Raw genomic sequence first — 14,426 nt, forward strand, 5'->3', positions numbered from 1 at the left:
AAGTGGTGGAGGGAGTACATATAATTTTTTGCACATGTTAGGTGCAATAAATTTTCCCTAACTGACCCTTCGTGAGAAAACCTGTGTGCTAAATTAAGGTGGTGTATTATGTTATATCCTTATACTGCATTGCACTGAGGAGTTGCGCTGCACTGAGGAGATGCACTGCGTTGAAGGGATATGTTGTGCTATGAGGGGGTGTTGTGTTAGGTTGTTATCCTTCACTACGATGCGTTGTGAGGGAGAGTTGTGTTATTCCAAGGAAGTTTGATGCACTATGTAGTTATAAAAGATGCATAAGTGAGGTTACCTATTTTTTTTACTTCGAATATCAAGAGGGTTTCAATAATCCCAAACGTGGAGATGTTTTTCACTTAAAAATAAAAGGGGACACTCAAAATTTTGGCTTGCATAGAAAACATTGGGGTTGTTGTAGCTACTGCAACAAGTTCCACTATAATCATGTAGGATGAGGGAAAAAATGGATTGTTCAAGGAAACATGCCCTAGTATCCTACTTAAATAATATATATCTAATTATGGAGAAGCTCATGGATTTTATCCAAGCCAATTGGGGAGATGAATCCACTTTAGATTTTGCGACAAGGGATTCTTTATGAATATATTTCTACTAGACGTAGAGACACAAATGATTACAAGATGGGAGGGATGTTTAGGGTGCTAAGTGTTTTCCTTTCATTTCACATGGACCCTTGAATTCCATAAAATAATAGTGAAAAATCTTCGATGCATGTTTGGGTGAGGTTTCCAAACATCTTGATTTATCTCTAGTATAGAGATACCTTAGCTCATATCTAGAACTACTTGGATGAATTTATTAGCTACAAGGAAAACAATGGAGGCGCTAATAAATTTTCATTTGCAAGACTCTATGTTAAGAGATGTAAGAAAAGTTTTACTATACAAGATAATACTAAAATGGGAAAGATCCTAGTGGAATCAAGAATTAATATTTGGGAGCATGATCTTTCACTAGAAAAAAAAGAATAAAAATGAGGCATTTTAATGACATTGCGCACAAGGAAAACAGGAAAACCATGACCATTTGTGATCCACATAAAACAAGGGTCAATATAAATTTTAAAACACTTAATTTAATTGAAATTTGTCATAACAATGTGTGTGATAATTATAATCAACATAGATTACCTTAATTGTTTCCAAATTTTAATATATGCAATATTCACCCTTTAAAAAGTTATATAATGATATGTATAATGAATATAGTCTAACATATATTACCAAAATTGTTCTTAAAGTTTAATGTACATAACATCCACCCAAAAGAACGATAGTAACATCCTTGATAGTATCAAGGGACCAATATTTATAACACTACCTTTCCTAAACATTAAATATGCTTTCCTTTTGAATTCACATATGATATATCAAGTAAAGATGTAATTTTCTAGGACATGCTTCACAAAAGTTATTTATCTCAATTCATCAACAAATCATTAATATATTATTCTTCGTCCCTTGGGCCATGCATCTTCATTTTGAACAATGTTTATTTCTTTGTTTCTTGTTCAATTTTTTTTGGTTTGTTGTTTTTTTTTTTTTTCAATCTATTGTAGATACTGTTAATTTGAATGATATCATTTGTTCATTGAATTTTCATAAACTTTATTTAAGAAGGACTTATCAAGCATCAACAAGGATCAAATTTCTCAAGGTGTAAACCTCTTTTTTGAGTGCAAAACTTGAGGAAATGTTTGCATCTCGAGAGATTTGATCCCTCTCGACAATTGATAGATTAAGAGTTAAGATGAATCTAGGCTAGTTTCAATCGTGCACAATCAAACACAATTTGTTCAACATTTAATTATTTTGATCTTAAATATGTATAATATTAATCTGGTTATTTTAATTTTAGTTTTTCTCAGCTACCTCAATTTGTTGAGATGATATATACTTTTAATTACTTGAATGATGAAAATCGATAAAACGAAAAAATTGAATGCAAAGTGACATTGTAACAATGTTAAATGATAGAAAATACAAATAATAAGAATGTAGGCAATTACAAATAGTCTTCATTGTGATCATTCACAAACTATTCTCTTCTATTGTTCTTATTACCACACCTGTATGTTTTGCCATCTTTTCATATTGATCATATGAAAAGGGTGATTGAAATCATAGATCATTCAAATATTTAACTTGAGATATTGTATAAATTCCATACCTTGTCTATGTTTCTGTCCAATATTAATAGTAGCTTTCTCCAAATTTAGTTATTGTCACTTATGGAGTGTTAAACCCCAAGAAAGTTTCAATTATAGTTGTTTTCTATTACCTCGTTTGAATGCAAAGTGACTAACAATGACGAATGTTGGAAAATGGGAATAATAAGAATGTAGTCAATTTTGTATAGTTTATAGTTTCAAGAAGAAAACATTTTAGGTGAGTGAACATTTTATTTAAGATGAAAATTCAAGTATTTGATTTATAGTCAAATTACTACAACACCGAAATCAATGCACATTGTCAATAATTTTGTTGTGATTAGAATGAAATCAATGCATATCATACATCATAAATATATTTAATGTACATCTATCTACCTCCCTCTCTCCTTCTCTCTCTCCCCCTCTCTCCCCCTCTCTCCCCCATCTCTCTATCTTGGCTCCTCCCTCTCCCACATCTCTCTATTTCTCTCTCCGCCTCTCCTTCCTTCTCTTTGTCTCTCTTTTCTTCCTTCTCTCCCCCGGTCATATATATGTATATCCCTCCATATCTCCTTCTTTGTCTCTCTATCTCACCCCCCAAATACACACATACCCTCTCTCCATATCTATCTATATCTCCCTCCCTCCCTCTCTTTATTTCTCTCTTCTTCCCTCTCTCCATACTCCATCTATATATCTATCTCCCTTCATTTATCCTTCTTTATCTCTCTCTCCCTCTCTCTTCATCTCCCTCTATCCCTCTCCCCATTCTCTCTCTCTCCCTCTCCCCATTCTCTCTCTCTTTCTCTCTCCCCATTCTCTCCCTCTCTCTCTTCCTGATCCAAATGGATCTTAGAAAACCTCTAAATCTTCAAACACTCGAAACTATCGCATGAGAAGAACTTTTCAAAAAGTCGGATTACACTACCGGGAGGCAAAAACATAGAGAAAACATTGAAAAATAGAGTATTGGGGGTTTAACACTACTTTCCATTAGAGCCGTCGGATCTGGCCGATCAACGGTCCAGATCCGATCGGCATATCGTAAATCAGTGGAGGCCATCGGGAGGCTATCAGAGACTGCCACTTAAAACAATGCGACATCGAAACAGGGACTGTCGATTAAGCACGCAGATTGACGGCCAAGGTTGATTTGCAATACAGCGTCAGAGAAACACATGGGAGCGCTTACCAACAACCTGGGGCTCATGCGATATGCGATTGCGACAAGTCGCATCGCAAAGTCATATCACAGCTACACAGAGGAGCAGGTCCATATACATATATGTGATGAGATAAGCCAGACCCGACAAGGCTATAGGTGATATTAGATATATTTTGAGATCCGTAAAAAAGGGTTTTTCTATGTAAAGTTGTGTTTTCATTAAATAAACAAAAACCAAGGGAAACACGATTTGGGCGATGTTACTGGACTCGAAAGGGCTTATTAATGCTGTTACATATGATTTCAAGTCTGAGATGAGTGAGATTTTCATGTTTTAAAGTATTTTTAAATACAAAGGGAAATCACAATATAAGCGGGATTTTGGGAGGATCAAAGGTGGTAAATGGTTTTGTCCGGGCTCCGCCCAAGCCCATACACTGGCTACCACGTGTCCAGGATAAGGAGAGAGAAAACCACCCTTATCGGGCGGTTAACCCCCGTATGAAAGAGCCGCCCGAAATGAACCACAACTGTTGGATCTGGATCTCCCAGATCAACGATGGAGATGCGATGTCGATATACGAGCGGATCCGATAGGAATTATAAGGCAGATTCATAATGTTTCAAGTCCGATAAATGGCAATTTGGCAGAATTTCACAGTTTTGAATGTATTTCCCTGTGTAAACAGAGAATGGTTATTTCGATGATTTCAATGGCTCGATGACCCATTCCGTTACAGAACAGGTGGCCACCATCCCTGAAAGCATTTAGAAATGATTGCTAATGCTTAGAGGGGGATTTGAGCAGACAGAGGTTGCGAAGCCAGAGAGCCCGAGAAGGTGAAACGAACAGACAATGCTGATTGGATTTAAAGCCACAGATTGACAGAAAACAGAGCAGGTAGTGTTGAGACAAAGCAAAGACAGTGATAGAGAGAGTTTGTGTACTTAGAGAGGCTTGATGGGTTCAAGCAAAAAACTTGCTTTTGTATCTGTTGTGTGTTGAGACTCAAATTGAGCTCATACTATTGTAAAACTCTGCTTTTTAAGACATAATAGAGAAGTCACCACTGAAGGCTGGACTAGGAGACATAGCCCAGGAGTTTTGGGTGAAATCTGTATTAAACTTTCTGTGTTTATGTGTGTTGTCTATTATGTTTCATTAATTGCTTCATTGTCTATGTATTTCGCAATCTTATCGATCCATTGCACAAAGTAACATAGGCATATCCATGCACATGAGTCTGTAATACCTTAATAATTGTCTAAGATCTCATTATCATATCAAGTGGTATCAGAGCTTTAGGTTTGCTAAGGTTAGACAAGATTGTGCTGGATTGTTGAATGCTAACTAGTTCAAAGATCAAATTAGGAGAAGGAGAATTGGTTGAGACTAACCCAGAAATTGGAAGAGTCTATCCTAGAAGGAAAATGGCGGAAGAAGTTCCCTTAGAATCAGACTCTCAGTTCATGGACAGTTTCATGACCATGAGAGCCATGGTAGAAGAGATGTATCGAGAATTTAAGAAAGGTAGAGGTGAAGATACTTCAACCTACAAACAAGACAAAGGAACAGAAGAACCTCTTCTAGATGGCCGTTCTAAAGGAAAAGGGAAAGAAAAGAGCCTCCTCTATCAACACCTCCTTCTAGCCCTTTGATTAAATTAGATGTAAAATTTGATTTGCCAATATATGATGGAGAATTAAATGCAGAAAAGCTAGATAATTGGATTAGATAGATTGATGTATATTGTAGGGTGTAGAACATCAATTCAGAAAGGAGAAAGATTCAGCTAGCCCTCCTTCTCCTTGGAGGAACTACCCTAGTGTGGTGGGAAGGTAGGACCCAAGCTGATTTGAAGAAGCATGGTAAAATTCTTTCTAGCTGGAGTGAATTTGTTTCTGCCATTGAAAAATAATTCTATCCACTAGCTTATATGCAACAAGCCATGATGAGTTGGCAAACTCTTCGTCAATTAAAGGGGAAAAGTGTACAAAGCTATACCTAGGAATTTAGAAAAAGAGCTTTAATTCTAGGCATTTCTCTAGACTCACCTGAAACTTTGCTGAAGTATATAGGTGGTTTGCATAGCTATTTGAGGCACACCATTCTCATGTTTAACCCTACTAGCATAAATGAGGTGTCAGTTCAAGCTACACATCTGGAGGCTAGAGGTAAGAATGTGAACCCAGAGATTGGGGGATCATCAAAACCCACTGCAAGCAAGAACAAGGAAAAGAGGAAGCATAAATGGAAAGAGAGGAAGGAAAACACTGTACATAAAGACAAACCTTCATGCACTCACTGCAAGAAGGATGGACATGATGATGAACATTGCTAGTCTTTGCATCCGGAGTTGAAACCCAAGAAGTTCGATGGCAAGAAGAACATTGTTGCTGCTATTCAGAAAGATTTGGGGTCAGACTCAAGTGATGAAACAAAAGTCACAACTATAGGTATAAAATGTTATCCGCTTTATAGAATGCAAAGATCAAGAAGCAGGTACAGGAGCTGCTCGAGAAATGGTTCATATGGCCAAGCACATCACCATGTGGATCTCCAATCATGTTGGTGAGAAAGAAAGATGGTTTGTGGAGGATGTGCATTGATTACAGAGCACTGAATAAAATAACAATCAAGAATCATTATCCTCTTCCTCGCATAGACGATCTATTAGATCAGTTGAAAGAAGTTGTTTACTTTTCCAAGTTGGATTTGTGTAGTGGCTACCATAAGGTCCGAGTTGTAGAACAAGATGCATGGGAGATTGCTTTCAAAACAAAGCAAGGGCTATATGAATGGGTAGTTATGCCTTTTGGCTTAATTAATGCTCCTGCCACTTTCATGAGAGTTATGAATGATGTACTTCGACCTTTTATTGATGATTTCGTATTGTATATCTAGATGAAATTCTTGTTTTCAGTAAAACATGGGAAGAACATTTGAAGCATGTAAAGCAGATTCTAGATGTTTTGAAAAAAGAAATTCTCTATGTTAAGTTATCAAAATGTGAATCTGGAAAAACAACTTTGAATTATTTGGGTCATATTGTAGGGGGTGGTGAATTGAAGATAGATCCCTCTAAGGTTGAACTCATTGTAAACTATCCTAAACCCAAATCTGCTACAGAAGTTAGGAGCTTCCTAGGAGCAGCACAATATTGGATAAAGTTTATTGCTAACTTTTCCTTGATTGTAGTTCCCTTACATGCTTTAACAGGATTGAACAAGGTGTTTTAGTGGGGAGGAAAATAGTAGAAAGCCTTCGACACCTTGAAAGAAAATATTAGTACAACACCAGTACTAGCATTGCCAGATCTTCAAAGACCATTTGAGATTGACACAGATGCCAGCGACTATGCCATGGGAGTAGTGTTGATGCAACATGGTAAACCCATATGTTATCATTCTGAGACATTTAATTCTGTAGTAGTTAATTATCCCACATTTGATAAAGAATTGTATGCATTAGTGCAGAGTGTGAAAAAGTGAAAACATTACCTATTGGGCAAAGAAACAGTTATACATACTGATCATCAACCACTTCAATATTTGCACTCACAAACTAAATTGCAACAATCAAGACACTATAGGTCGATGGGTTTTCTACAACAGTTTCATCTAGTCATCAGATATAAGAAAGACATACACAGCAAAGTTGCAGATATGTTGACTAGACCAATCATAAATGCATCTACTATACTTAAGCATAATTCAGTATTGCATGAAAGCTACATTGAAAAATATGCTCAAGATGTAGGTTTTAAAGATGTATATGCAACTTTAAGTCATGGCAAACAAGTAGAAGAATTGGATTATCATATTAAGGACCAACTCTTATATCATTTGGGAAAGTTATGCATTCCTCAAACTAAAAGAGTTAATGTAATTCAAGAAGCACACACTTCTCTAATATCTGGTCATTTTGGTGTAAGTAAAACAGTTTCACAACTACAAAGGTTCTTCTATTGGCCAAGAATGCATGGAATAGTTTCTAGATATGTTAAAGGGTGTACCATGTGTGCTAAAAGCAAGCCCAACAATAGAAAATTAGGATTGTACACTCCACTTCCAGTTCCTTCTCATCCTTGGGAAAGTGTTTCCATGGACGTTGTTGGGGGATTGCCAAAATCTATAAAAGGTCATGATTATTTATATGTTATTGTGGACAGGTTCAACAAAATGTGTATTTTAATACCTTGTAACAAGCATATTACAGCTGAATAAATAGATAAATTGTTCTTTCAGCATGTCTGGGTGCATTTTGGGTTACCCACTTCCATAGTATCTGATCGAGATTCTCGATTCGTTGGGAAGTTTTGGTCAAATCTGTGGGAATTGATAGACACCAGATTGAAGAAGAGCACAACCTTTCATCCACAAACAGATGGCCAAATAGAGGTGGTCAATAGGACAGTGATCTGGTTGCTCAGGGGCTATTGCAGCAAGCATCCCAAGCTTTCAGATGAACATTTATGTTATGTGCAACATGCTTACAATCGTGGTAAGCATTCTTCTACACAAAGATCTCCTTTTGAGACTTGTTTTGGTTTTACACCAAGGTCTCCCTTGGATTTTGTCTTTGGAAAAGACATAGCAGTTGATGGACATAGTGATGTGGACAAAGCAACCAAGTTCATTGAACAGATCCAAGAAATTCACCAGGTAGTGCAAGAACAGCTGGAAAAGAGCCAAGCCAAGTACAAGGAAAGGTATGATAAGCATCAAATTGAGCATAGCTTCCAAGTTGGTGATCAAGTCTAGCTGTACATCAACAAAGACAGAATGCAAGGTGAAGGTAAGAAGCTGAAGTCAATAAGGTACGGGCCTTTCAAGATACTTGAGAAAATTGGTGAGAATTCTTTTCACCTTGATTTTCCAGCTTACATGCACATCTATTCAATAGTTAATGCATATAACTTGAGACTATTTGAAGCTTCATTGATTGAAGGTCCTGAAGAGCAAAGTTAGTTGCCTTCTATTGATGATTTGTTGCCTGAATATCTCAATGAGTTGTAGGAAGATACAGTTTTGGCCAGGAAGGTGAGAACTAAGCGCAGAGGGGATGTTGAGTACCTTATAATTGGACTCGAAGGTTCAAAACCAAGCAGTGAAAGATGGATAGAGATTGGACAAGTGAGGAAGATGTATGCTCACTTGATTGATGCTTAAAAACCAACTTTTGGTGGTACAAATGCCTTTTCAGTGGGAAGGCATGATCCAAATGGATCTTAGAAAAACCTCTAAGTCTTCAAACACTTGAAACAATTGCATGAGAAGAAATTTTCAAAAATTCGAATTACACTATCGAGAGGCAAAAACATAGAGACAACATTGAAAAATAGAGTATCAGTGGTTTAACACTACTTTGCATGAGAGCCATCAGATCTGGCTGATCAACGGTTTAGATCCGATCGGCATATTGCGAATCGGCAGAGGCCATTGGGAGGCTCTCAGAGACTGCAACTTAAAACAATGTGACAATGATTAGCACGATCAACAGGGATCATCGATCAAGCGCGCAGATCGAGAGCCCAGGTTGACTCGCGATATCGTGTTGGAGAAACACATGGGAGTGCTTACCAATGACCCGGGGCTCATGCTATATGTGATTGCAACAAGTCGCATCGCAAAGTCGCATTGGAGCTACACAGAGGAGCGGGGCCATATACATATATGCGATGCGATAAGTCGGACCCAACAAGGCTACATGCAATATTGGATATATTTTGAGATCCATAAAAAAGGGCTTTTTCTATGTAAAGTTGTGTTTTCCTTAAATAAAACCCAGGGAAATGCGATTTGGGCGATGTTGCCGGACCCAAAAGGGCTTATTAATGTTGTTACATATGATTTCAAGTCTGAGATGAGTGGGATTTTCATGTTTTAATGCATTTTTAAATGCAAAGGGAAATCACAATATAAGCGGGATTTCGGGAGGACTAAAGGAGGTAAATGGTTTTGGTCGGGCTCTGCCCGAGCGCATACACTGGCTACCACGTGTCCAGGCTAAGAAGATAGAAAACCACCCTTATCGAGCGGTTAACCTCCGTACGAAAGAGCCACCCGAAGTGAACCACGGCCGTTGGATCTAGATCTCCCAGATTAATAATGGAGATGCGATGTCGATATATAGGCGAATCCGATAGGAGTTATAAGGCGGTTTCATAATGTTTCAAGTCTGATAAACGACAATTTGGCAGAATTTCACAGTTTTGAATGTATTTCCCTGTGTAAACAGAGAATGGTTATTTCGAAGATTTCAACGGTTCGATGACCCATTCCGTTACATAATAGGTGGCCACCATCCCTGAAAGAATTTAGCAATGATTGCTAATGCTCAGAGGGGGATCTGAGCGGACAGAGGTTGGGAATCTAGAGAGCCCGAGAAAGTGAAACGAATAGACAACGCTGATTGGATTTAAATCCATATATTGACAAAAAACAGAGTAGGCAGTGCTGAGACAGAGCAAAGATAGAGACAAAGAGTGATAGAGAGAGTTTGTGTACTCAGAGAGGCTTGAGGGGTTTAAGCAAAACTCTTGCTGTTGTATATGTTGTGTGTTGAGACTCAAATTGAGCTCATATTGTTGTAAAACTATGCTTCTGAAGACATAATAGAGAGGCCACCACTGAAGGCTGGACCAGGAGACGTAGCCCAGGAGTTTTGGGTGAACTCCATATTAAACTTGATGTGTTTATGTGTGTTGTATATTATGTTTCTTTAACTGCTTCATTTTCTATGTATTTCACAATCTTATCGCTCCATTGCACAAAGTAACATAGGCATATCCATGCACATGAGTCTGTAATACCTTAATAATTGTCTAAGATCTCATTTTTAGATCACTTCCTTCACACTCTCCTCTCTCCCTCACTCTCTCTCCACCTCTCCCATATCAGCCCCCCTCTATCTCTACCTTTATCTCTTTATGTCTTTATTCTTCCCTCCCTCCAACTCCATCTCTCTCCGCCTCCCTTTCTCCTCTCTCTTCCTTCCTGTCTCTCCATTTCTCTCTCTCTCTCTCTCTCTCTCTCTCTCCAATCCATTAATATATACTGAAATCATTGCAATCAATAATTACAATTAAATTAATGCATTACTTGAAAATTAAGATCACTATTTTCTATACATTTTAATTTTATAATTCTCAATATGCAATACATGTGTAATTCATTCCATATTCAACGTGATATTGACATGTGGCACATTAAAATTAGTATTCAATTACAAATAGTTTATAGTTTCAAGAAGAAAAATATTTCATGTGAATGCACATTTTATTTAAGATGAAAATCCAAGTATGTTATTTGTAGTTGAATTAATGTAACATATAAATCAATGCATATTGTCAATAATTTTTTTGTGCTACATTGAAATCAATGCACATCATGTTAATTTTAAGGGCTAGATTGTTCTCTGTTGTAGATAATTTCATTTATAAATTTTTTCAACGTTTTTTATATTACATTGTAAGTATCGTAAGGGTCAACTTCAATGGTGATCACAACTCAAATCTAGTGGATTAGACTCTTTACCAGATATTATATACTGTGATTTAGATCCTAGTATTCAAATAGCCAGCTCTGGTGCCCGTGTTTTCTAAGTAGAAGGGGGATTTTCGCATTTGTTTCACTATGGTGATTTCATCACCACATCAAGAGTTTCCTAGTAAGTTCATTGCATTCAACAATTTGGTGGCTAAGGAGCCAAAGTTTTAGAAGACATATGCTTCAAAGTTTGTCAAAAATATTGACGAGATCCCCAAAATTGTAATCTCAACCCCACATGTAAGATCCAGGGCTTTGAAACTTATAGATCAGGGATTGATCAGTCAGTTCAATGGATTATGGCCCTCTCTCAAGTCGGTTAGATCTTGGATAGATCAGAATTGGAATCCCAAGATGAAAGGGGAGGTTTATTCATCTTTTAAGGGTAAGGTTTTTTTCAATTTTTATTTTGAATTAAAGGAAGACAGGGATCTAATATTGAGAAGTGGGCCATATTTTATGGGTCCTCAAAGCTTGTATCTGGATAGGTGGAATCCTAAATTTAACCCTAACTATGATATTCCAAACATTGTTCCTGTAGGGGTGAAGATGCCCTATCTTCCTCTCCACTGTTGGAATAATGCTACTTTCAAACTAATTGGTAGTTCATTGGGGAAATATATTGATTTTGTTGAGCCTCAAGTGGGGATTTTTTCTTGTGCACGAATATGTGTGGAAGTTGATTTGGAAAAGGAATTCCAGAAACAATCAACTTTGTATGGATGACTGGACCCACATTTAGGAAGTGGATTATGACCAACTCTGCTTCAAATACAGGATCTGCCCTGAATACGTCCATTTCGAGTGCAAGGGCCCAACTCGTCAGCAAGCTTTAAATCAAGGAAATCAATCCCTACCAACTAAAAATAAAGGAAGTAGCAAGAAAAATCAAGGAACCAAAGTGAGATCGAGCCAATCAGAGAGCCTAAAAGGATTAGAGAACAAATTTGAGGCACTAATGTCTCTTAATAATGAATAAGGACCTTCTCAATAAAATCGAGAGATAGTAATGCAACAAAAACAAAATACGTAAGGCCAAGATCAACTAACCCCAAAAGAATCCTCTGAGGACTCCTCCGAGGAAGAAAAGGAGGCATACCTTTCATAAAAATAAGTAACATGCCAGATTCCAGTGATAAGTTATGTTGATGAAAAGTCAAAAGCTGGAAAATCCAAAGAATCAGAGAAGAAGGTTTGAAGATCAGGTAGGAATTCAGTTAGAGAAATAAGAAAGGAGAAAATGGAGAAGGAAAAGGAACTAGAGCACCAAAGCGCAATACCCCATTAGATTGCAGAGCATGGGAATAAAGAAGGGAAAAAAGGATGATATGTCAGCCCCTCAAAAGGGTAAACACTTATAAAAATTGAGTAATGAATATCATTGCTTGGAATTGTAGAGGGATTGGATCCAGGAAAAGAATTAGTGAAGCAAAATCTAGGAAACAAATGTTGAAAAAATGTAGCAAGAAAGGCTAAATTTCACTTTAGCCTTAGTCCAATTGAGTGAATCGATTTTCCACATCAGCAAGACAACTTGGAGGTAGTTAACTAGTGTGACATGGCTCCTGCCACTTAATTAGCTCAACAAATTCTAGTTAGAGGACTTGAAGTTCAGTCATGCATGTGTGATTGCAAAATTTTAGAAATCCAGTTCAATTATTTTAAGTTATATTCAGTTAACTAACCTCTAACTATTGTTAGAGTCAGTTTAAGGTCAATTGTACAGTGGGACAACAGTCTCACTCATAGATCTATTAGTTAATTGATCAATCAGCCCAAAATATCTAGTGCATGCAGAGAATTTGAGTTCCTTAGCTGAAGTGGAGATGACAAGGCAGTGTAACATCAATTGTAGACTAGTCTTGAGTGTACAAGTGTTGCATGCAATCAATGATCAATCCTTGGGAATTGCACAATAAATTTGGAGGAAATTTCTAAATAATAGGGGTCAATTTCTTCAGGATTTACGCAAGAAAATAGGGGCCTTGGTGAGAAAATATTTGGCTAAGTGTTGGCCAGATTTTGTTCATCGATGAAGAGAACAATTATTCTTTTGCAGGTTGAGCTTAGAGCTAGGGCTAGAAATTGTAATAGTTTCTCAATTAATTGATTAATAAAAAGATGCTTTGAGGGGTTTTCCCCAGTTTTCTTCCCCTATAAATCACTATGTAATTGTGGTTTTTCTTATTTCATGTCTATTCATGTTGTTCTAAATTCTGAATTTCATTCCATAGATCAGTAAAGTAGAATTGTGTCTCATGATTTTTAGTTAGAATTCTTGAGCAATTGAAATTTATATCAAATTTATACATGGTATCATAGCCCTGAATTCACATTAGAACCAATATTTCAAACTCGTCTCTCAAGAGTTTCGAATTTGTAGAATTTTTGTAGCATTTTTTCTTCAGAATCAGGAGAATGTATTTCAACGGAATGAGACTGGAGTATGCCCTGGAGGGTAGCTTGAATTTCATAGCCTCGAAGGATAAAATGGAAGCAATGCTTAATTACAATCGTGTGTTAGAATATTTTAATACTATCATTGCAAAATCTCCACAGTCAGATGCACAACAATTAGCCCAATGGAAGAAGGATGTTGCAAAGACCAGGATAATTCTTCTGGAAGGTGTGAGAGACCATATGGTCTCAAATACCCATGGAAAAGAGACACCACATGGTCTCAAATACCCATGGAAAAGAGACACCACTTTCTATGTGGAAGGAACTAATTGAGCTCTTCGAAAATAACAACAACTATAGAAAATTGGCAATGAAATACAAACTTTGAAACATTAAGATGCAAAAAAATGATACTATTCCACAATATCTCACCAGATGATTTTGGTGTTGGGTTGTGTTATATTCTTTCCATGACTAGCCCACGTAGTTAACTGGGGGGTTAGAGGGGGCGGGTGGAGCCCCCCCTTCGTTGTGCCGATTGCGCAGTGGGGGGTTCACAGGGGGTTTGAGGGGGGCGGGTAGCCCCCCTCTACAGGGTCCAGGGCAGTGCCCCGAGAATTTTTTTGGACCCTATATTAGGTTGGGTGGACCTACCTATTGTTTTGTGCCTTGTTTTTGCACATGGTTTTGGACGCGATGGTTTTCGGTCCATGGTTTTGTACCGATGGTTTTCAGTCCATGGTTTTGGATGCGATGGTTTTCGGTCCATGGTTTCATACTGATGGTTTTCAGTCCATGCTTTTGGACGCGATGGTTTTCGGTCCATGGTTTCGTACCGATGGTTTTCAGTCCATGGTTTTGGACGCGATGGTTTTCGGTCCATGGTTTTGGATGCAATGGTTTTGGACACTATGGTTTTCAGTCCATGGTATTGGATGCTTCAGCATGTATAAATATGTATTGTAACATTGAAATGAACATAATAATAAAATCAAGTTGGTAGTCCCGGTTTTGGGATTCAGGGGAAAATCTTTATGTATATGTGTTTTATGTGTTATGATCTCACATTGTTTATTTTCTGTTCTTAGAATTTGTATGCAGGTAATTTCAGTATGGGGT

The sequence above is a fragment of the Pinus tabuliformis genome, chromosome 5_2 (assembly GCF_031772625.1).
Source record: "Pinus tabuliformis cultivar Carrire ecotype Pingquan chromosome 5_2, CPIR1, whole genome shotgun sequence".
Taxonomy (NCBI): domain Eukaryota; kingdom Viridiplantae; phylum Streptophyta; class Pinopsida; order Pinales; family Pinaceae; genus Pinus; species Pinus tabuliformis.